This window comes from Salvelinus alpinus, chromosome 35, assembly GCF_045679555.1.
Source record: "Salvelinus alpinus chromosome 35, SLU_Salpinus.1, whole genome shotgun sequence".
Classification (NCBI taxonomy): domain Eukaryota; kingdom Metazoa; phylum Chordata; class Actinopteri; order Salmoniformes; family Salmonidae; genus Salvelinus; species Salvelinus alpinus.
The window spans coordinates 12,738,367-12,760,484 of NC_092120.1; the positions used below are offsets into that span (position 1 = coordinate 12,738,367).

Consider the following 22,118-nt stretch of genomic DNA (forward strand, 5'->3'; position numbering starts at 1 on the left):
TGAAATGACACACTGCATTGTTTCAAACGCTGTGCGTAAATTCGAAAAGTAAGACAATATTGACAATGGATATCATGATTCAAATAGAGACGTTATTTCTTACAGTAAAACATAAGAGGCGGAGGGATACACTCACACATGATCTCACCATTAGTCCTTCCTACTTCACGGTTCACCTTCTACTAACTTCACGTTGACGACTCAAATCCTCTGACGTCTCCAGTGATTGGTTAAACAACACGAAAATCTCTTGCCTATTGGTCCGGCTAGTGTCAATCATGAAGCAGTGCCAATCACGATAGATTGGGCAGCAGCAGCTACATTGTATCGTTTGACAGAACTAAATAGTTACCTTGTACTTCAAGAGGAATGATTTTAATTTTTTTTACTGACGTCGGTAGACAGCCTGTTTACATAATTTGTATTCCTCAATCAACATTTTAAATACATAGTCATATATTTTTGAATCTCCGGTTTCACCAGACAGATGTGGATACAGTTCTACAGGGTAAGTCACTCTTCACAAGCTCGCTAACGTTACCCAGGTTAGCTACCTGCTAGTGAATGTGTTTGGTCAGTAACATTAGGCAACTGTTTACTTTGAATAACTTATATTTAACAACATGTTGCTTTCGAATAGACACTTTCTGATGTCATTGAACTGAGGGCAACTCCAAGCAACCATATTTCGGTGTTGTGTTCGCGCGCTGTCTCGTGCTTTATTTTGAGTGTCAAGGGTAGACTACATGATGGAGAGTTTGCTTGCTGGGTTGTATTACTTGCAAACTAGGGATTACTTTATGTCGCCTCAATGGTATGATACTAGCACAGTTAATAAACGCCAATAATTGGTGATTGTATGGATGCTGGGATTCTCTTCCTTCATGAGCGCAACAGCCGTGGTGACCGTTCACCAGGAGCTGTCAGAACGATTTATGAAAAGTGTCACAGAGGTTTTGACACGATTACTCTTTTAATGTCTATGAATTGATTTTACTTAAGTGAGTAGAATGAATAGTTTACTGCATACTTTATTCCTATTGAGAGGCTATTGTTGGTTGTTCCTTCATGGCAGACACGCAGTTCGATGGAATATTTCTCCATCGGCAAGAGAGTTACAGCATAGCAAAGCGCAGAGAGAGCATCAATTTGTCAGAAAAAAAGTAATTTAAGGAACCTTTGGTATCAACGGAATGCGCATGTAAGCCAACGTTAATGTTTTGCGTCCATCAAATGGTAAACATTGGCAAAACACTTTTGACCTGACTGTATATGAATTTAACGGCGCAAAAATGGTTGCCTGTGGTATATTTGCTGTTTTCTCAAGGAAAAAGTGTCAACAAACTATTGATTTATTCTAAAATCCGGAATCCATTTTGCGCGTGAAAGTGTTGGAGATAGGATGTGTAGACTAAACCTGTGGCACATGCGGGAATGATGGTGGGAGCCTCTAATGATGTCAAAATTGAGGCCAGCACAGGAGACTCGTGAGGGCCAGTGTCTTCCAGAAAGACAAGAATAGATAAGGTAGGGGGAGCTGTGAGGGGGGGGGGGGGGGGTGTAAAGCTCCCATTAGCTCTGACATCTTGACAATGTCAGAGACAGCAGAGTTATTTTGTATTGGTTGGAATACCCAGTCCATGGCACTGGTCCTGACCCATATCGTCTCAAAGATGAAAACAGATTAGCCTTTATCAGGGTGAAAAGTATCATTTACCTTTTCTTATTTGTTTCTGATCGTGTTCCCTGTCTTACCTGTAAGTACTCCTCAGCGGGAAACACAGGGGCATGTCCTTACCGGGACAGCTCATTGTCCTGTAATCTCCTACTCGGTCTCTGACTGCTCTGAGGCTTGCCAGGGCTGGTGAGAACCACTATCTGGACTGTGTCCCTGAGGACCCCGTCTCTGCCATGTGACACCCTGACGGGAATCACAACGTGCACTATACCTGCCTGCATAGCTGAAACACTCATCAGTTTATGCCCCTCATTTATGGGGGGAGGGGAAATACATTAATATGTTTAATCCCACAAGTGAGACACTAAACTGTCACATATTGAGGGTTAGGCAGAGCATTAATTCAAATCACTAGACTTCCTATGTTACTGTAAAAACAACATGCCAGGGTAAAGGAAAAACTGACAGAATATAATTTCTCTCTCATAGAATATTGGGAAAGAATTCCTAATACAACACACTAGTTACACTGAAGGTTTAGTCTACACATCCTATCTCCAACACTTTCACGCGCAAAATGGATTCCGGATTTTAGAATAAATCAATAGTTTGTTGACACTTTTTCCTTGAGAAAACAGCAAATATACCACAGGCAACCATTTTTGCGCCGTTAAATTCATATACAGTCAGGTCAAAAGTGTTTTGCCAATGTTTACCATTTGATGGACGCAAAACATTAACGTTGGCTTACATGCGCATTCCGTTGATACCAAAGGTTCCTTAAATTACTTTTTTTCTGACAAATTGATGCTCTCTCTGCGCTTTGCTATGCTGTAACTCTCTTGCCGATGGAGAAATATTCCATCGAACTGCGTGTCTGCCATGAAGGAACAACCAACAATAGCCTCTCAATAGGAATAAAGTATGCAGTAAACTATTCATTCTACTCACTTAAGTAAAATCAATTCATAGACATTAAGAGTAATCGTGTCAAAACCTCTGTGACACTTTTCATAAATCGTTCTGACAGCTCCTGGTGAACGGTCACCACGGCTGTTGCGCTCATGAAGGAAGAGAATCCCAGCATCCATACAATCACCAATTATTGGCGTTTATTAATTGTGCTAGTATCATACCATTGAGGCGACATAAAGTAATCCCTAGTTTGCAAGGATGTCATGAAATAGTTTAAAGTGTTTGGGTATTGCAATTGGATGATTTGCACCCTCTTTCATTCTTTCTCATCCTCTTTCTCTTTCTTTCTCAACATGCACACACACTTGTTTATTTGACCTTTATTTAACTAGGCAAGTCAGTTAAGAACAAATTCTTATTTTCAATGACGGCCTAGGAACAGTGGGTTAACTGCCTTGTTTTGGGGCAGAACGACAGATTTTCACGTTGTCAGCTCGGGGATTCGATCTAGCAACCTTTCGGTTACTAGTCCAATGCTCTAACCACTAGGCTACACACGACCTAAATTGGCAGATTGAGTGTATGTAGACTAGTGTACTTTCTCCTCATACAGTGAAAGGAAAGGCTTTAGCGACAAATAACTTTTAGGCTCAGCAAAGTAAAAGCCTTTTGTGTGCTTGAGAAGCGTGACCGCAAGCAAGGGGGCATCCTAGAAGTGCCAGAGAAGTCTCTTACTATTTAATAACGGGCAACTCAAAAATCTAACTTAAATTATATTAAAGCAAATGGGTAACACTTTAGATTAAGTTGGTCTTATACCTATGTAATAACACTGTAATTACACAAGTAAAAACATAATGTTTATATGGCACCCTCAGAATAGCCATGCCACATGGTGGCTCCAGTCAAAAAAAGAAGATTCCTCTTGTTAACTCAGTCTCCAAGGAATAACAATCATCCTCTCATGCTGCAGCGTCCTGCTGAATTGCAAACACAGATGGTCAGCTATTGTGCTCTTCAGACATCTCACATGTGGCAGTCTATATGGAATAATGACTGAATATGTTTTCATGTAAGTGTTTGAGTATGTGCCCATACAATTACTGTATTTTTATGTGTGGTATGTGTGTGTTTGTAAAATATTTGTTTTGGCGTGAGCGTCTGTATAGGGAGGGAGGGAATGACAGAGACACAGAGAGAGTAAGGATACTTGAGAAGGGATAGAAGTGGTGGTCTAGCAATCTAAAGAGCAAGTGATCAGCATAGCCCTAAATCTGCTGCCCAGAACATTCTATTGGTCAAAGCCTTCTCTCCTCCAATTACAGTGTAATTTCAATTAAGCACTAATATCTGGGACAATCAATGGTGTACTGGCCACCCCTTGCCTGACACAAATATTGATGTGATTTAATCACTGCCTAACCCTAGGCTGAAATAATGCCTGGATAGTTCAAGTTAAATGTCTGTCTGACCCCCCCCATACACTGGCTTACCGATGACCTCATGTTATCTCGCTCTATTGCGATGGAAGACATCTTATCTTCACTTCAGTCAGATAAGTATAGCCTCTGCTTATTGTCATGCCAAAAAAAACAATTGTTCCACCTGTAACAAACCAACAGCTTTGGAAAGAATGAGAGCATTTTAGTTATATCAAGTGTCACATAAGGAGTGTGTGCTTTCGCCGTGATCGTTTCATGGCCTCTTTTGTGTTTTTTTATTCCACGGCAGCTTTGCCCACTGCTTTTCCCACACTGTGTGTGGAGAGCAGGAAGAACTCCGCTGCACAGCAGGGTCCTACCTTCTGCCATTATGGCTGTGATTCAATCATCACAGGGCCTCACTTTACTCCAGCACACTGTAAGGGAAAGAAATGTCACCCTCTCTCGTCGCTTAATGGAGCCACAAGCCAACAGTGCTTTTCATCATGGCTAAGACCAACAGTCGCTTAAAGTGAGAAGTATACTGGCAAGCTTCACCTATCCATCCCCTCTCTTCCCATGTCATTTCAAAATGGCCTTCACTCAATGCTTCATCCTGAAATTGCAGCCAGAGGATCTCCACACAGGGCAAAGACCTACAGAGGTGTAATGTGGGAAGCAGTCCTGGCAACCTTTGTTTCCCAACCGTCCCTACAAGGATTAAAGCCCAGTGAGCTCTGCTTCTCCTCGGCTATAGGGCAGAAAACTCTTTACTTACCCAGGACTAATCTCTCCTCCAGCAAGCTCTTAATTGAGCCATCATCAGCAGCTGATTCAGGGGTTAAACATCAATTAAGGTAATGTGCAGAGAGGCGCAGCGGAGAGTAAGGGCTCCAGTCCAGAGGGCAAGGGAGGTCAACTAGGCCCTACGGTCCCTAAAGGAAAGAGGGGGATGGAGTGGGCCAGTGGAGGGGTTAGGATGCTCTGGGAGAGGTGGAGATCTGAAGTGCCCGCTTAGGGATGAGTGGTTTGGACAATGGAGTGGAGCAGGTTGATGGTGATAATGCTGGAGCCTGAGATTCTCTACCGATCAGTGGTAACTAGTGTTGCACAGTATGCTGAAACTAAAGTACTTTTTCGATAATAGGTCATGAAAAACAGTTCAGTACTAGAATTTGTTGCTTTCGGTACTTCTGTCAAATGTGTCTCCCGTTGTCTACTGATTGAGAGAGGATTAAGTCTATCAGCGCAGCCGATGTCCCCTTATAGCACGAGAGCACTGTGCATGCTCCACTTACTCTTTGCTAGCTTTAGCCTGTCCTGCGGAACCACTGTTTTCACTGGTAGTCTGGGCTGCATCAGCACTTATGCTGCACAGAAGTTTACACACTTAGAAATGTTGAAACTGTTAATTACTGTTCGCAAAACAATGTCCATTACAGGTGAGAACACTTTACAATGCAAGAAGATGATATCAGTAGCTTCCAGTTTTGTAGACTATCTTTCCTTGCCGGCTTACAGTTGACGCTAACATCAATTCACTTACCTAGTACCTTGTTTATGGTAATATGCAAACCATAACGCAGAAAGCAGATTTTCGCCAAAAACTTGATTAATTCACTTCGTGTCTCTCCCAGCCAATATTGTCTTTGCTGGAGCCTTGAACTGTGTGTGTGTGTGACGTCATGGGTCTTAACTACAGAGACAGCGCACACTTTTTTTTTATAGAAGAAGAGATTGCTTCTTCTATTCAAATGTTGTTGATCAGTTAGGGCTGGGATTCGGGGCTTAGATTCATTCTAATTTAGGTTTTAGCGCAATATTTCAAATGCCAATATCGCAAAAATCAAGGTTTTTATTTTGATGAGTGTTTGTCCACTTGTTCTCATGTTGTCTTTTTGGCCTTGCCTCCTCTGCTCCTTCTGTGCACCTTTTACTCACATACCAAGCCCCTGCCACTCACAACAACTAAGATGAGAGATCACTTTTTCCTCTCTGACAAGCGGTTTCAACCCGCTATTTGCATTTGAGGTTTGGTCCAACAATTGGTCATATGGACACCGAAACACATTCAGAGATTATTGTACTGTAATAGAGGAGAAGTGAACCTTTCTAACGATACCATTTGTATGTCTAAACTCCATGCATGCAGAGCAGACACTACTCAAATGGGAGTATCAATGAACGTTGATTCAGGAAAATGTATGCTCAGTTTGTCGCTTGGTGGTAACACATACTGCTAGCAGCATTTTAACCAATGACTGTTATGCTAGCTGTCTAGTCTGTGTTTATAAATGTGCAATAACCATAAAAAAGCACAATTTATGTAAGGAATTGGCAACTCGTTCTCATTCTGAGAAATAAGGTAGGTCACTTGATTTCAACTTCTGAACAAAGTGGACGGGCTAGCATGCTGTCCAAACAGTTGGAGACAGACAGAAGGGTGTGTTCATAACAATTCAACTGTTCTACCTTGTTAGCTAGCAAATAGATCCAAGTTGGCTAAACTTAAAGTATAAAGATTAGATGGCTACTCACTATATATTGGGCTGGGAATTGCCAGGGACCTTACGATTTTATCACAATACTTAGGCGGCGATACGATATGTATTGCGACTCACAATTTAATATTTATTGCGATTTAATGCTGTGATTTTATTGCGATTCGATGTTCCAAACATATTGTTTTGATCAGTTATATAAATACAAGTGCTGGAAGCAAATTGGCTTCCTATTTAAAAAATAAGATGGAGAACGAGCTATGAAGGGAAAATACTTGTGTTTTGGTGCAGGTACAGCCAACTAGTGCAAAATAATATTGCTATATTGTCAAAACGATACAATATATTGTCAAATAATATCCCAATATATAACTATCGATTTGTTTCCACCCCATCACTAACTTACTAGCACCTGGGCTTGTGCTTGACAGATTGTTTATGAGACCTGTGTTAATTTTCTATAATGCCTGCTACAAGAAGTTAGTCATTATTAGTGAATGTGCATTATGTGTGGTTCTAGTTAAATCTAACAAAAATTGCATTTTCATAGACAGACTTGAAAGCCAGATCAGGGATTTATACGTTCCAAATGGAAGGTGAACATATTGTTTTTATTCTGTAACCCCATGAAATCAGCCAAACCAGCTCAATAATTCAACGCATACACACACACTCCTATTGAATATGATTTGCCTGTATTGTGAATAGGCCTAGGCTACATCTTGATTTACCCAGTTTATCAATAGACTAGAGATTTACCATTCAAATACATTATTACTATTATGTGGTAAACAAAGTAAAATAAAAATCTAATGTAATGATATTGAACTCAAAAGGTATGGATCAAGTGCCTTTCTGTGACTTTGGCTAATAACGCCTTATTTTTTTGACATATCATTTTGGTATCGAGTATTGTGATTCTAAACCTGGTATCGCTATCGAAGTCAAAATTCTGGTAACGGTCTGATGGAGTAGAGTCTTATTCTAAATACCAAAGGGTGGTTCTTGGCATACCCCCAATTTTAAAGGTGAAGTAGAGAGGGTTGCCATATTCTGAACACGATTGTAGGTAGCCTATTGTAGGCTCCCATTTTGCATCTTTTACTACCCTTCAGATTTGATTCCCACCCACCTTTCTTGATCATTTTGAATAAGCAGAGGTGATTGAATGTTATGAAATAACCTGAATAGCAGTGAAACAGCTGAAATCCTCTCATATTATTTAGAAATACTTTATTTGACTTGAAACGGCTGCTTGCTCTCTAGCGGAGGTTCAAACACCTTCAACCTGAGCATGTAGAACTTCGCACCAGTTAATTGGGTACAAGGACGCAATGTATCCAACGGTTCCAACACACCAAAGAGTAATCTCATGAGCATTTGAATCTGTTACATCCGTTCTCTGAACTGAAAAACTATGAGAACTGACTGGTGTCACTCTGAAAAACTAGTTCCCTGAAACGAGGTGGTTGCTTTTGTGCGACCACCGGTGTCAGCTTACAACAAAAATAGCAGCTGCTCGCGTCTTGAAGGGGAAGTTAGGTTCCAAATCTCTGCTTAGAATTCAACCATAGACTTAAAGCCATAAATGGTATAGCGATTAGCGTTCCATTGAACTGCCGGTCATAAAAGCATACCAATGATTCCCTATTCATTTGATATACGGTAGCATTCATCAATTCTCACTGGAGCCATTAGTCTACCATAGCTAAAATAACATGTTTTTTTATGTATGTCTCAGCTCCAAATGGTCACACTTGATCCTTATTGCGGTAACAGCATTAGTTAGCATGTTAACATCTCACATTGATAAGATGGACTCCTAAAGATGAAGAGATCTTCCGTGGTTCTTGCAAGGGCAGCTAAATTCACTGAAATGACCCATCTCAACAGTTCTTCAAAAGTTGGTTTATCACCAGATACCATTGTCTTGTGATTGGTTTGCGCACCGTGTTTCTATATGTATGTCAATCATGCATCAGGTTATAGCTTACAGTGATCAATCCATGAGGATCTGTTTCATAAAAATATAGCTGAAGAGAAAAAAATGAATGGTAAATCCTTACACCCAGTTGTTGCTTTTCTCTAAAAAATACTCTGCTCAGGGCACTACATTTATCCAGTCCGCCTCTAAAGACATTGCTTGAAATATACAGCTTTGGAGCAAAACATTGAAATCTGGGTTGACCTCCTTTTGGCTAGTAGGTAGAAACAGATGAATAAATCAAAATGGTGAATGCACGTAACATGTATTTTTATCTGGGATTATGGAATCTGTAGGAGTATATTAAAACTCCCTCATTCCGTTTCATGACGGTGTCCATATCCTTTTGTTTTCATTGTTCTTCTCTATCACTCAGTTGTTTTGCCAGAGGCTTTATCCAGATTAAGTCGAATTTCCCTCCTCTTAATATACTCTTTGCGAATAGAAAGGGTAATCTTGCATAAAGCCAACCGAATGGGCTTTTTTGGGGGTCTTTGGTGGGATCAAGGGGCGGTGGGATCAAGACATCACAACCTATGTAGGCTAAATGCAACTTAGCTGTACACATATGCAAGATTATCATTAACAAATGAGTCTGAGATGAGCAAGGATTTGGAACACAAAGTGTTACACTACACCACACTGGGGCCAGCGTGACCTTGACTGGTGTCAATGTAATTACATTTTGTGTTCATTCAGTTCAAATCAGGCAAGCCTTTTTTCTGTCATTTTCTACAGAAAAGATGTCAAAGAAACAAGGTAATGAGATCAGTATTTAGAAAATCTATTGAGTTGTGCACAAATGGAGGTGCTTTTTAGAGGAACCAGAAAGAGGCCACCTTCCCTCAATGCAGAGTAATTATGGTGATGGTCTTGTCTCCTTTCCTCACAGCGGCTCCCAAACAAACATGGTTCATAACTAACCTGAACCAGTGTGTTCAGGTAATGTTAGATTTAATGTAAGGGGACAGGACGTTGGATCAGGATCAGCGACCACCAGTGAACTGTATTTAATCAGAGTATAGGATGAAGCCTTTGGGAAATGCAACCTGTGTTCTTTGGAAAATGCAGCTGAATCCATTGGAAAATGTGAAAACTTAAATTACAGTGGGAAGATCTGTCATTGCTACGAGAGTTCAAAAGCATCCAGGAGAGAGACAAAAGTAGAAAGAAAGAGGGAGAAAAGAGGCTTCCACAACTGTAGAGAACTATAATAATCCCAACTTAGAGACAAAGAGAAAAAGAGCAAGTGAGACCAATCGCCAGCTATGCCGCTGTGCTGACAGGGTTACAGTGTTGCGAGAGCAGGGGATGGCCATCACTTCTGCACAGCTGAAACGGCAAGCGCCCGGCCCAGGAGCTGAAACACTACACCTCCGCCTCTCACACACCTCTCTCCTTCTTCTCTCCCTCTTTCCCTTTGATCTCAAGTCCTGCCATTACTTGGTCTTCATCTTTTCCAAACTCCCTTATTTTTTATTTTTTTTCTTATTCCTCCCAAACCTGTGTCTTACATTTCTCATATCACTGATTTACGGCATATGCTGTAAGTTGTGCCCTCAATTGAATGTATATCACCCTTTCCTCACTGGGGCGTGGTATAGTTTTATGGTTGTACAGTAATGGGGCCATCTGCACAGGGCTCTTTGAGTTAGCCGTGCGCTCCATGCAGGGTGTGTTAGTTTACGTTGGGAGGGAAGATGACTGGCTTATTCCTTTTCTCTTGTGAAGCAGCCATTACCCAGAGCTGGGAATGGTTCCAGTGAGTCAGAGATAGAGGAGGAGAGTAAAAAATCCCCTCTCCACCCTTCCAAAGTGACACACTTCCCATTTTGTGTGTGTGTGTGTGAGCATGCTGGTCTGGTACTGATCCCCAGCAGCAATCTGAGTAGTGTGGACAACAATTGGGAAAGGCAATCTGATGTTACAATGGAACAAGTGTTGAAATGGCAGACGACTTGTCATAATACAGCCTTTGGACCACTGAAATACAGTCTATAACCAGGTTTGCATCCAACCTTTTTATGCGAGTAAAGTATATGTCGGATATAAAATGTCATGACATGCCTGATGGAAACAGCTAATTTGTTGGTCAACTTTCCAAATGTAGACCAAACAAAATAAGGTGGGATCTGTTTGTGTCTATAAAATTAAATATGTGTGAAATTGCGGTGGCAAGACTGTGTGGTCCTCCAACTACGACTTGGGAAAGCATGCAGTTTATTAGGCTACAGATGAAATATATGATGATGAATTTGACAGGATGGTGAAAGTGCACGGTGATGAGCTTGATGCTCCTTTCCAATAAATATCGAGGGTCTTATTCTGTTGAAAGATGGCGCCGAAGAGGATGGCTGACGGTTTACATGCTCCTAACCAACTGTGCTATTATTATTATTTTTTTGCGTTTATAACTTATTTTTAAATTTATTTAGTACATAATTTTGCTGCTACCGTCTCTTATGACCGAAAATAACTTCTGGACATCAGAACAGCGATTACTCACCACGAACTGGAAGAAGCTTTTTCATTTAACGAGTCCGATGAGAAGGATATACTGGTTTCCCGGGAACAGGCGCAAATCCCCGTCATTTGCGTAAACTCCCACTGCCATCCCTTCTTCTGGCTAACATGCAATCATTGGAAAATAAAATGGATGACTTACGATTATCCTACCAACAGGACATTAAAAACTGTAATATCCTATGTTTCACAGAGTCGTGGATACGGATAATATAAAGCTGGTGGGATTTTCCATGCACCGGCAGAACAGAGAAGAAGCTATGTCTGGTAAGACGAGGGGTGGGGGTGTGTGTCTATTTGTCAATAACAGCTGTCTAATATTAAAGAAGTCTCAAGGTATTGCTCGCCTGAGGTAGAGTACCTTATGATAAGCTGTAGACCACACTATCTACCAAGAGAGTTCTCATATATATTATTCTTAGCCATCTATTTACCACCACAGACCGATGCTGGCACTAAGACCACACTCAACCAACTCTATAAGACCATAAGCGAACAAGAAAATTCTCATCCAGAAGCGGCGCTCCTAGTGGCCGGGGACTTTAATGCAGGCAGACTTAAATCAGTTTGACAACATTTTTACCAGCATGTCACATGTGCAACCAAAAAACTCTAGACCACCTTTACTCCACACACAGAGATGCATAGAAAGCTCTCCCCCACCCCCCATTTGGCAAATCTACCATAATTCTATCCTCTTGATTCCTGCTTACAAGCAAAAACTAAAGCAGGAGGTACCAGTGACTCGCTCAATACGAAAGTGGTCAGATGACGCGGATGCTACGCTACAGGACTGTTTTGCTAATACAGACTGGAATATGTTCAAGGATTCATCCAATGGCATTGAGGAGTATACCACCTCAGTCATCGGCTTCATCAATAAGTGCATCGACGACGTCATCCCCACAGTGACCGTATGTACATATCCCAACCAGAAGCCATGGATTACAGGCAACATCCACATCAAGCTAAAGGCTAGAGCTGCCGCTTTCAAGGAGCGGGACACTAATCCGGTCGCTTATAAGAAATCCTGCTATGCCCTCAGACGAACCATCAAACAAGCAAAACGTCAATAAAGGATTAAGATTAAATCCTACTACACCGGTTCTGACGCTTGTCGGATGTGGCAGGGCTTAAACTATTACGGACTACAAACGGAAACCCAGACGCGAGCTGCCCAGTGACGCGAGCCTACCAGACGAGCTAAATGCCTTTTATGCTCGCTTTGAGGCAACAACACTGAAGCAGGCACGAGAGCACCAGCTGTTCTGGATGACTATGTAATAATGCTCTTGGTAGCCTATGTGAGCAAGACTTTTAAACAGGTCAACATTCACAAAGCTGCGGGGCCATACGGATTACCAGGACGTCTACTCAAAGCATGCGCTGACCAACTGTCAAGTGTCTTCACTGACATTTTCATCCTCTCCCTGTCCGAGTCTGTAATACCTACATGTTTCAAGCAGACCACGATAGTCCCTGTGCCCAAGGAAGCAAAGGTAACCTGCCTAAATGATTTCTGCCCCGTAGCACCCACGTCGGTAGCCATGAAGTCCTTTGAAAGGCTGGTCATGGCTCACATCAACAGCATCCTCCCGGAAACCCTAGACCCACTACAATTCGCATACCTCACCAACAGATCCACAGATGACGCAATCTCAATCACACTCCACACTGCCCTTTCCCACCTGGACAAAAGGAACACCTATGTGAGAATGCTGTTCATTGACTACAGCTCAGCGTTCAACACCATAGTGCCCGCGAAGTTCATCACTATGCTAAGGACCCTGGGACTAAACACCTCCCTCTGCAACTGGATCCTGGACTTCCTGACGGGCCGCCCCCAGGTGGTAAGGGTAGGCAACACCCCGTCTGCCACGCTGATCCTCAACACTGAGGCCCCTCAGGGGTGTGTACTTAGTCCCCTCTGCATGGCCAATCATGACTCCAACACCATCATTAAGTTTGCTGACGACACACCGGTGGTAGGCCTGATCACCGACAATGATGAGACCGCTTATAGGGAGGAGGTCAGATAACTGGCAGTGTGGTGCCAGGACAACAACCTCTCCCTCCAATGTGAGCAAGACAAAGGAGCTGATCGTGGACTATAGGAAAAGGTGGGCCGAACAGGCCCCCATTAACATCGATGGGCTGTAGTGGAGCGGGTTGAGAGTTTCAAGTTCCTTGGTGTCCACATCACCAACGAACTATCATGGTCCAAACACACAAAGACAGTCGTGGAGAGCACACAACAAAACATTTTACCCCTCAGGAGACTGAAAATATTTGGCATGGGTCCCCAGATCCTCAAAAAGTTCTTGACCGGTTGCATCACCGCCTGGTATGGCAACTGCTCGGCATCTGGCCTTAAGACGCTACAGAGGGTAGTGTGTACGGCCCAGTACATCACTGGGGCCAAGCTTCCTGCCATCCAGGACCTATATAATAGGCGGTGTCAGAGGAAAGCCCATAAAATTGTCAGAGACTCCAGTCACCCAAGTCATAGACTGTTTTCTCTGCTACCATGTGGCAAGCGGTACCGGAGCGCCAAGTCTAGGACCAAAAGGCTCATTAACAGCTTCTACCCCCAAGCCATAAGACTGCTGAACAATTAATCAAATGGCCACTGGACTATTTACATTAACCCCCCCGTCCCCCCTCCATTTTGTTTTCTACACTGCTGCTACTCGCTGTTTAATATCTATGCATAGTTACTTCACCGCTACCTATATTTACTAATTACCTCAAATAACCTGTACCCCCGCACACTGACTCAGTACCGGTACCCCCTGTATACATCCTCGCTATTGTTATTTTATTGTTACTTTTTATTATTTTTAGCTTTGGTTAATTTGGTAAATATTTTCTTAACTCATCATGAACTGCACTGTTGGTTAATGGCTTGTAAGTAAGCATTTCACAGTAAGGTCTACACTTGTTGTATTCGGCGCATGTGACAAAGTTTGATGTTTGGCTGCCGTTTGACAGGTACAATAATCTTGCTCTTTTGTCGGCTATACCCACACTGAATCTGCGAGCTGTTGGCTTAGGCGCACATGCCAATACCAGAGTTGGCACATTCGCTATATAACGCTACATTTGTTGTGACAAAACCGTCAGTAGAGTAGAAAATGCGATGGAAACCCAATTAACTTTTTTAATGTTTTTTTATCCGGTACATGGGAGTATAACCGCAAAGTAATTTTTATGTGCGCTATGTCATCACACACAGCCTTTTATCCGCAAATAGTCCATTTTGATGGAAACACATCTCTGGTGCATATTGTTTTTATGCAGATTTTTTTAATGTTCTTATGAAAATCTTTTTCCAGTTCGATGGAAACCTAGCTTATGACTCTCAAAACCTTTCCCCTATTCACCACAATACAATCCCACAGGAAATCCATTGAATTCTAATTCAACAGGCGTCCAGACTATAGCAATGCAGGTGGTCAGTTAGTTTGCCATGGGGCAAATGCAGTGACGTTATAGATGGTGAGAAAAATACACTATTTTTAACCGGCAGCCTCACCGTTCCTCTCCATGTATTAGATAACATTTCATTTCAGCGTGTTTGCTGACTGACTCGTCCTCACCTCTCTCCCAGGCCTCTTTATGCTCTTCATCCCACACACAGTCATATGTGCACACACAGAGACATCTATCCACTGAGACACACACACTCACTTTCTAACACACACGCTATGTGTTTACAAGTCAGCTTCCATGTGCGCTTTGGCCTCGACACTCCAAGTGAATCTTAACCACTCCTTCCTCTGGAGGAGTCTGGCTATTGTTTATATAATTGAAATGGTTATCACATTACAGCTAAAAGCCAACAGTCTCATTTCCTTCAGAAAGAAAGAGAAATAGAGTAGTATGGAGAGGAAGAAAAATAGTGGGAGAAAATGGAAGAGATTCAGCAAGGATAGATGGAGAAATTGGAGGGTGAGAAGGTAAGTGACAGGAGTGAGAGAGTTATCTGCTCCTTTTTGCACTCACAGCAAGAATACCTAAATCCTAAATTATTTTCTTCAACCCATGGTTGGTTTTCCCATCCAATCCAAAGAAGTGCTGTGCTTTCAAATCCCCTCTCTTCTAGAGCTTTACCCCTTTACAAACTGTCTACTTGTCCTAAATATGAAGACAGCATTCCCTCACAATTCAACTTTCACGAGCCTTTCAGTCAGTCTGTCACCCTAGATACTCTGTGATCACAGCTCCCTGTAAGAAGAGCGCTGCATCCACTGGTAGTTTAACTGCAGCCCAAGGCCCCTTCAGCTACTTTGACCTACCACTACCTGTAAAACTGGCATCTTGCTGCAATTCATTTTGGACATTCTTTTCTCATAAGGCCACTGTTGTCCATTCTATTTTGAATGTGAACTTCATTGTGTGTGTCAGTCTAATATGCTTCTGAGAAGGTTAAGAACATCTTGCTTGTATACCTGTAATTAATGTATTATTTAATAATTGAAAGCAAAAATGTAATACAAAATAGGGCATCATGTAACATTGTCTACAGATTACATAAAAACATTGAGAAATGATTGTGGATTAAAACCTTAGTCAATGGTTTATTTCCATTGTGGTCTTGTTGTTTGGTAATACCACTCAGGACATCCGTAAGGGAAGCAGAAAAGGAGCTTAGCGGGTTTGCTTGTACCATAGTTATAGTCGACACCAGAGTAGCATGTGTTGCTGCTCTCACATACTGTACACAGTGCCCACACACTGAGCCGCATGGTCAAACCAAGCCTCTCCAACACATGCTGTCAGGTCATAAAGCTCTTTTTAAAGGTCCAGAGAATAGGTGGGTTAGAGATGGAGAGGTCAACTGAGTTGGACGGGTGGTTACTGGTAAAGCTGGGTTTTTCATGCAGTACAATTCCTATGGAGTCACAACAGGTGCGGAAATGGGACTCTGTGTGCATGTCTGTGTGTGTGTGTGCGGCTCAGAGGAATTATGGAGCTGGGGACTAAGAGGAGAGGAAGGGGGGTTATAAAGGGTCCCCTCTGACCCACCTATAGCCTGTCAGCTGTTAGAAGTCTGTTAAAACGTCAGCTGTTTCTGAGGAGAAGTGTGTGTGTGTGTGTGTGTGTGTGTGTGTGTGTGTGTGTGTGTCATGCTAGATGGGGGATAAGGAAGGGAGGTGTTTGTGTGGAGGCCTCTCCGTCCCACTGTGTACATCAAACTTCTCGTTGCCTGGGTGATTTGTTTGTGCACAACACAGCGCCTCATCTGCATTGTGTGCAATGACAGTTGGGACATGTCGCGCCGTGCCATGCCGAGCAGCTCATATACCCCCCCAGTCTTATTTTCCCTTGGGGTCAGCTGCCTCCATCTTAAATACCGAAGTAGTCATCTAGCACAGGTCTTGTGGTCCATACCAGTCCATGGTGCTCTGAAGGACAGACTTCTGGACCCAATATGAAAAAGGTTTACTGAAAAAGCACAGGTTTCCTCTTCTGTTAAATCCTATTTTGAATCTTCTAGGACAATACTTTCCCTTTGAATCTAATGGCTAGAAATATCCATTAGGGTTGGGCGGTATCCAAATTGTCATATCTTCATTACCGTCCTTCTCTCACCCCGAGATTTACGGTATTACAGGCTTAGTACACAAGAGGACACCAAAAAGCACATTGGGCGTCTATTCCCAGAATGCTAACAAAATTAGCACAAGTAATAGCGAATTTCCATGAAGGCTGCTAGCTAAATTTGATAATGAGCGAAAAATGAAAATAAACGAATTGCAAAGACAGGCAAACCGGCTCATAAAGTTATACATATATATGTAGGAGCTACCACATGTCATTTTTGGTGAGTTTGGACATTTTACAAGCGAATGTGAACGAGAGACATTGTGCAAAATGAACAAAGTTTTGATGCATGCTTGTCTGAAGGAATAACAGTACTGGCTCACCAGCAGCATGTCTACACACTGTGTCTGTCTGGAGTTGCTAGGGCAAAGGAAATCAAGATGGCAGTGGCAGATGTACAAATACCTCATCCAAAGTGCTTTAACTTCTCGAACATGGCAGAAAGCTAACACAATATGATGCCCCGTCACCTTATTAATTCAGCCACTTACTTAGATAACACGACCCCTAATTTTAACTTGCTAAAACATAATTATACATTTTTCACGCAGGTAAAAAATATAAAATGCGTAAATATTTTGCTGCGTTTTGTAAACGCTGATCTAAAATGTTTCTTGTTGTAATTTCTGCTCGGCATCAGACAAATTTTGTGCCTCAGTTGCATTTCTAAACTCGGATGACAATTCATGGACGTGCATTTTATCAGCAGACAGCACCCTGACTGATGTGTAGCTACTTTTCTCCATAATTTTCCCAGTGTAGCCAACCAATTTTACTCTGGTAAAATGCAAGATTATCTTTAAGCAAAACATTAGGAAATGTAGCTGTCTACATTCTTTCTATGATAGGCCTAAACATTAGAAATATGATGGCCATGCATTGTTTTGGAAAAAAATACCTTGCTTTTTCATTGTAAGCTCATTTACTTGTGTGGCTGCCAGGCAAATAGCTTTGCACTTCTTTTGTCATCTGATGAAAAGTATGCTATTTTCTGCTGAATGTGTTGCACTAATGTATTTAGTAAAAATGTGAAGTAAAAAACACTGATTTTCAATATAAAACGTGACCCCTGTCAATGCACAGCTGGACTCACCTGCTCCCGCTTTCTCCCGTGCTATTTACAAACACACACATGACTGTCTCAACTGTTCTGGGGAACTAAGGTAAGCTTCATAATATAAAATAAGGTGAAATGAAGAATGCAATCTGCTTTATCTCCTAACGCATTGCACAAGTTGACTGCAGGTATTTACAAAATAAAAATTGCTACAAATATTAAAATGTATTGAAAAACTTAAAATAAATCATTTTTCAATGGTATTGAAAAACCATCTTGTGGCTATTTGCAAATACCCCGGTATAAGGTATACCGCCCAAGCCTAATACCCATCACCACAGATTAGAATGTGGACTCTGTATCCTTTCTTGTTTTCGACACTTATTTTTTTTATCCAGTGATCATGTATAATCTGAAGGCTGTAGTAGATTCATACAGATATTCAACATCAAGTATACTGAAATTGGATTTTCAACATATGCTCAATTTAAGCCGATATCATAATTCTATTCTTACATTGATTCCATTATTTGTCTTTACAAAAGAATGAGACCACAGGCATTGGTTTTATTGAAATATCCTACTCTTCACAATCAAAACAACTTCCTGAGGATACTGTTGATAAACCTTTGCGTATAAATGTTGTCTCATTCTGTCTCAGCCTAGACTAAATGTCCGCCACCTCCCAGGTTGGTCATTCTGGTGTGTGGTAGTCTCTGAGTGTCGTGGCTGGCGACTGCCTCAGTGTGTGAAGGCAGGGGACCTTTGTGGTGGCAGCTGAGCGAGGCGTGGCTGAAGGGAACAGGTTGACACGTCTGTTAGGACTCGTCCCGCGCCTCTTGACCTCTACCCTTTAGCTGTGACTGCTCCCAGGGCTGGGAGATACCAAATTTCCCCTGATTAGGAGAATGAGGCAAGGCTCTCAGGGAGGGACACTAACAGAAATCCATGTTGTTGTTGTTGGACAGTAGTCTTGTTCAGAGAATTTGGGTCAAGTCCTTTGGTTTTCTCTCCAAGCACTGTTGATATTCATGAATGAGATCATATTAGTTACTAAATGTTAATGATGTTGGAAGGCTGTTTAGGGTAAAGTGGGTTAGATGTGTTCGCGTCTTTCTTTTGAGAATCCATAAATATCTTGGTGGCAGCTGTTGACGCCTAGGACTGAAAATTGTTCTGAATGGTCAAACCCTGAAGGAATGTCTGTCAAGTCTCACCTCAGGTGAGAGTTTCAGGGTTTACTCCTTTTACCCTGCAGATTATTCCCCTATAATAATGCATTAGAGAACATTGTTTTCACATGTTACTGAAAAGTTATTGTTGTTATGGTTGACACAATTGTAATATCAATTGTCACGAAATGTAAATGCTGTACTGCAGTTTTTTTTAATTAGTTATTTTTGTGCGGTCCCTGAGAAGGAAGCAGATTTGCATAATTAGGGTATTCATTGTCAAACACTTGAAAGCATATGATGTTTGTTCACAAATCTATTAGTCACTTACAAAGAGAGTACCAAATGGGCTTGTATTGAACAAAGCATCTGTGAATTTCCTGTTATACTGTTAGAGCAGAGAGTTCCTTCTAAAGACACACCTTTCATGGTTCATTTTCTATTCCTTTATTTTATTTTAAAAGTGTACTTTGTAAGTTAGTGTTGTCAAGATACCAGAATTTTGACTTTGATACCGATACCAGGTTTAGTATCACAATACTCGATACCATCATGATACTAAATACCAAAACGGTACCATAGCAACAAAAAAAAAAGTATATTAGCAAGTCACAGAATGGCACTTGATTCAGACAGATAAACTCAGCTACTGTTCTGTTCAATTGTTGGGCATCTTTTGAGTTCAGTATCATTATATTTGCAAATGTTTGTAAACATTTGTTTTGCTATGCATGCATTAATTGAATCAATTATACAATGATACACTCAATTTGACTTTGGTAAAAACAATCTAACTACAAAAAAACATGGTAAATCTCTATTGATGAAACAGGGTAAATCAAGATGTAGCATAGGTCTTAACAATACAGGTGAATGGATATTATTCAACACTGTGTGCATGCATTGAGTTATTGAGCTTGTTTTAGCTGATTTCATGGGGCTACAGACTTATTTTCTTGGCAACTGCTAGGAGAACATTACTTTATTGTACTGATCATCAACATTTGCACATGGCATCCCGAGTGGCTGTGCCACTAGCTGTGCCACTAGAGAACCTAGTTCGAGTCCAGGCTCTGCCGCAGACGGCCGTGACTGGGGAACCCATGGGGCGGCGCACAATTGGCCCAGCGTCTTCCGGGTTAGTGGAGGGTTTGGCCGGCAGGGATGTTCCTGTCCCATCGTGCACTAGCGACTCCTGTGGCGGTCCAGGCGCAATGCACGCTGACACGGTCACCAGGTGTATGGTGTTTCCTCCGACACATTGGTGCGGCTGGCTTCCAGATTAAGCATGCTTTGTGTCAAGAAGCAGTGCGGCTTGGCCGGGTTGTGTTTTGGAGGACGCATGGCTCTCGACCTTCGCCTCTCCCGAGTCCGTACCGGAGTTGCAGCGACATGACAGGACTGTAACTAATTGGTAGTATACCACGAAAAAGGGGTAAAACAAACATTTGCATAGAAGAAGCAATCTAACCTTTTATAAATGTGTGCGCTGCCTCTTTAAGAAATGTAATGAGGTCATTTGCTGAGGCAGAATGTGGCTATGGAGTCTAGTGTAAACCAGCCGGGAGGCAAGGGAGACGAAGAAGTGAATGAGTTTTTGGTGGCGAGGTAGACGAAGTGAATTAATAAAGTTTTTGTGGTGACAATCAGCTTTGAAATCAGCATATTTTGCATTATGGTTATCACAAACAAAGTACTAGGGTACTAAATTAAGCTGTAGCCTAAGCTAGCAAGGAAGGTTAACCTACAATTTAAAGCTGGATTCTACCGGTGTCGTCTGGCATTGTAAAAGTTTTCTAGCCTGTATGGACATTGTTTTGTGAACAGTAATGAACAGTTTCAATATTTCTACATGCTGTGTTGCATTTTTCAAGTGTGTTAACTTCTGTGCAGCATGAGTGGGAAGCTAATGCAGCCCAGACAGCTCTAGCAATGAATGAGTAAGTGGAGCAGGTGCTTTACTCTGCATGCTCTAAAGCCATAGCGCAAAGAGCAAAGAACCTGCTTTATTAAAGGGGCTGCGCTCAGTGTGCTGATAGACAGACTTGATCCTTTCAATCATCGTTCAGGTAGACCCTGAGCGAAGTGAATCTGGACTCCTAGGGTAAGCAGCTGTCCAGCACAGAGAGGTGGAAGAGCTCTATGGATGTTTATTTGCATGTCCTTTTCTAAAACAAAATGTCCCTTCCAGTATGGTTGGGTATCGCAAGTGACCTTACGATATGATATTATCACGATACTTAGGTTCCGATAGAATATGTATTTTGATTCTCACGATTCTATAGGTATTGCTATTCGATACTGTGACTTTATTGAGATTCAATGTTCTAAACATATTGCTCACCAGATGTCTTCGACAGAGGGACAAGAGAGTTTTGGAAGAAGTAAAAATACTGGAGTTTTGGTGCAGGTACAGCCAACTAGCGCAAAATAATATTGTGATACTGTCAAAACAATACAATATCTTGCCAAAAATAATATCACGATATGTAACTCTATTTTCCCCCATCACTATCTTTCAGCATAATAATTCAATGATACATTTGGTATTGTGACTTTGCCAATTTGGTATGTGACTTTATTCAGGGAAAAAGTAAATGCCTTCGTTCTTTAATTCTCTCCATACTCTCCATACTGCAGCGTTACCACCACCCCTCTCCCTTCTTGACGCCCATACTCCACCACCACACGTGGGCCAGCAGCACCACATAGTCCTGGGCAGCATTCACATTAGTCACCGGAAGAGAGGAGGCAGTCACATGGATCCCCTTATTAGGCTTTGGGCCAACACAATGTGTTCAACATGGAGAGCCCCAGTCTGCCTTGCTAGCACATAGACGATAAGAGGAGAGGAAGGGAAAAACCTGGAGAGGGGCAGCGAGATAAGGCCATTACCAATCACTGGTGTTTGTTGTGGAAGTAATTGTGTCCTCAAAGTGTCTTGTTGTGTTTAGGGCTGTTGTGCATTTCCCCCATCCATGTGCATATTTCCTCTCTGATACTCAAAGGGAGCCATTTCTTTTCCTTCCCTCAGATGTATCTATATGAGTTGTTGCTTCAAGATGAGATTGCTCCTCGGCATTTCAACCCTTTATTAACCAGTTGGGTTCTGGACATAGACTTGCCTTTACCAATAAAGATATTTGCTGTATTTTGTGGAAACTCAATGACACAACTTCAACAGACTCCTGGCCTCCCATTTCCCACACCCTCTCGACCCCCTCAGAGATTTGAAGGTCATGATAGGGCACAGCCTGAGA

General features: G+C 42.0%; 1 protein-coding gene across 7 annotated transcripts in view; it reads left to right on the forward strand.

Moving 5' to 3' along the window:
- The first annotated feature begins 301 nt into the window (after positions 1-301).
- The window catches only part of LOC139564669 (myocyte-specific enhancer factor 2D homolog), a 79,214-nt gene continuing 57,397 nt past the window's right edge, over positions 302-22,118 (forward strand). For 3 of the 7 annotated variants that reach the window (XM_071384398.1, XM_071384403.1, XM_071384401.1), the window contains exon 1: positions 302-508. The gene's annotated coding sequence lies outside the window, so the exon portion shown is untranslated. Of the gene's footprint in view, positions 509-11,215; positions 11,290-22,118 lie in introns of all 7 variants that reach the window. The other 4 variants (XM_071384404.1, XM_071384402.1, XM_071384405.1 and 1 more) reach the window with 2 other exon arrangements.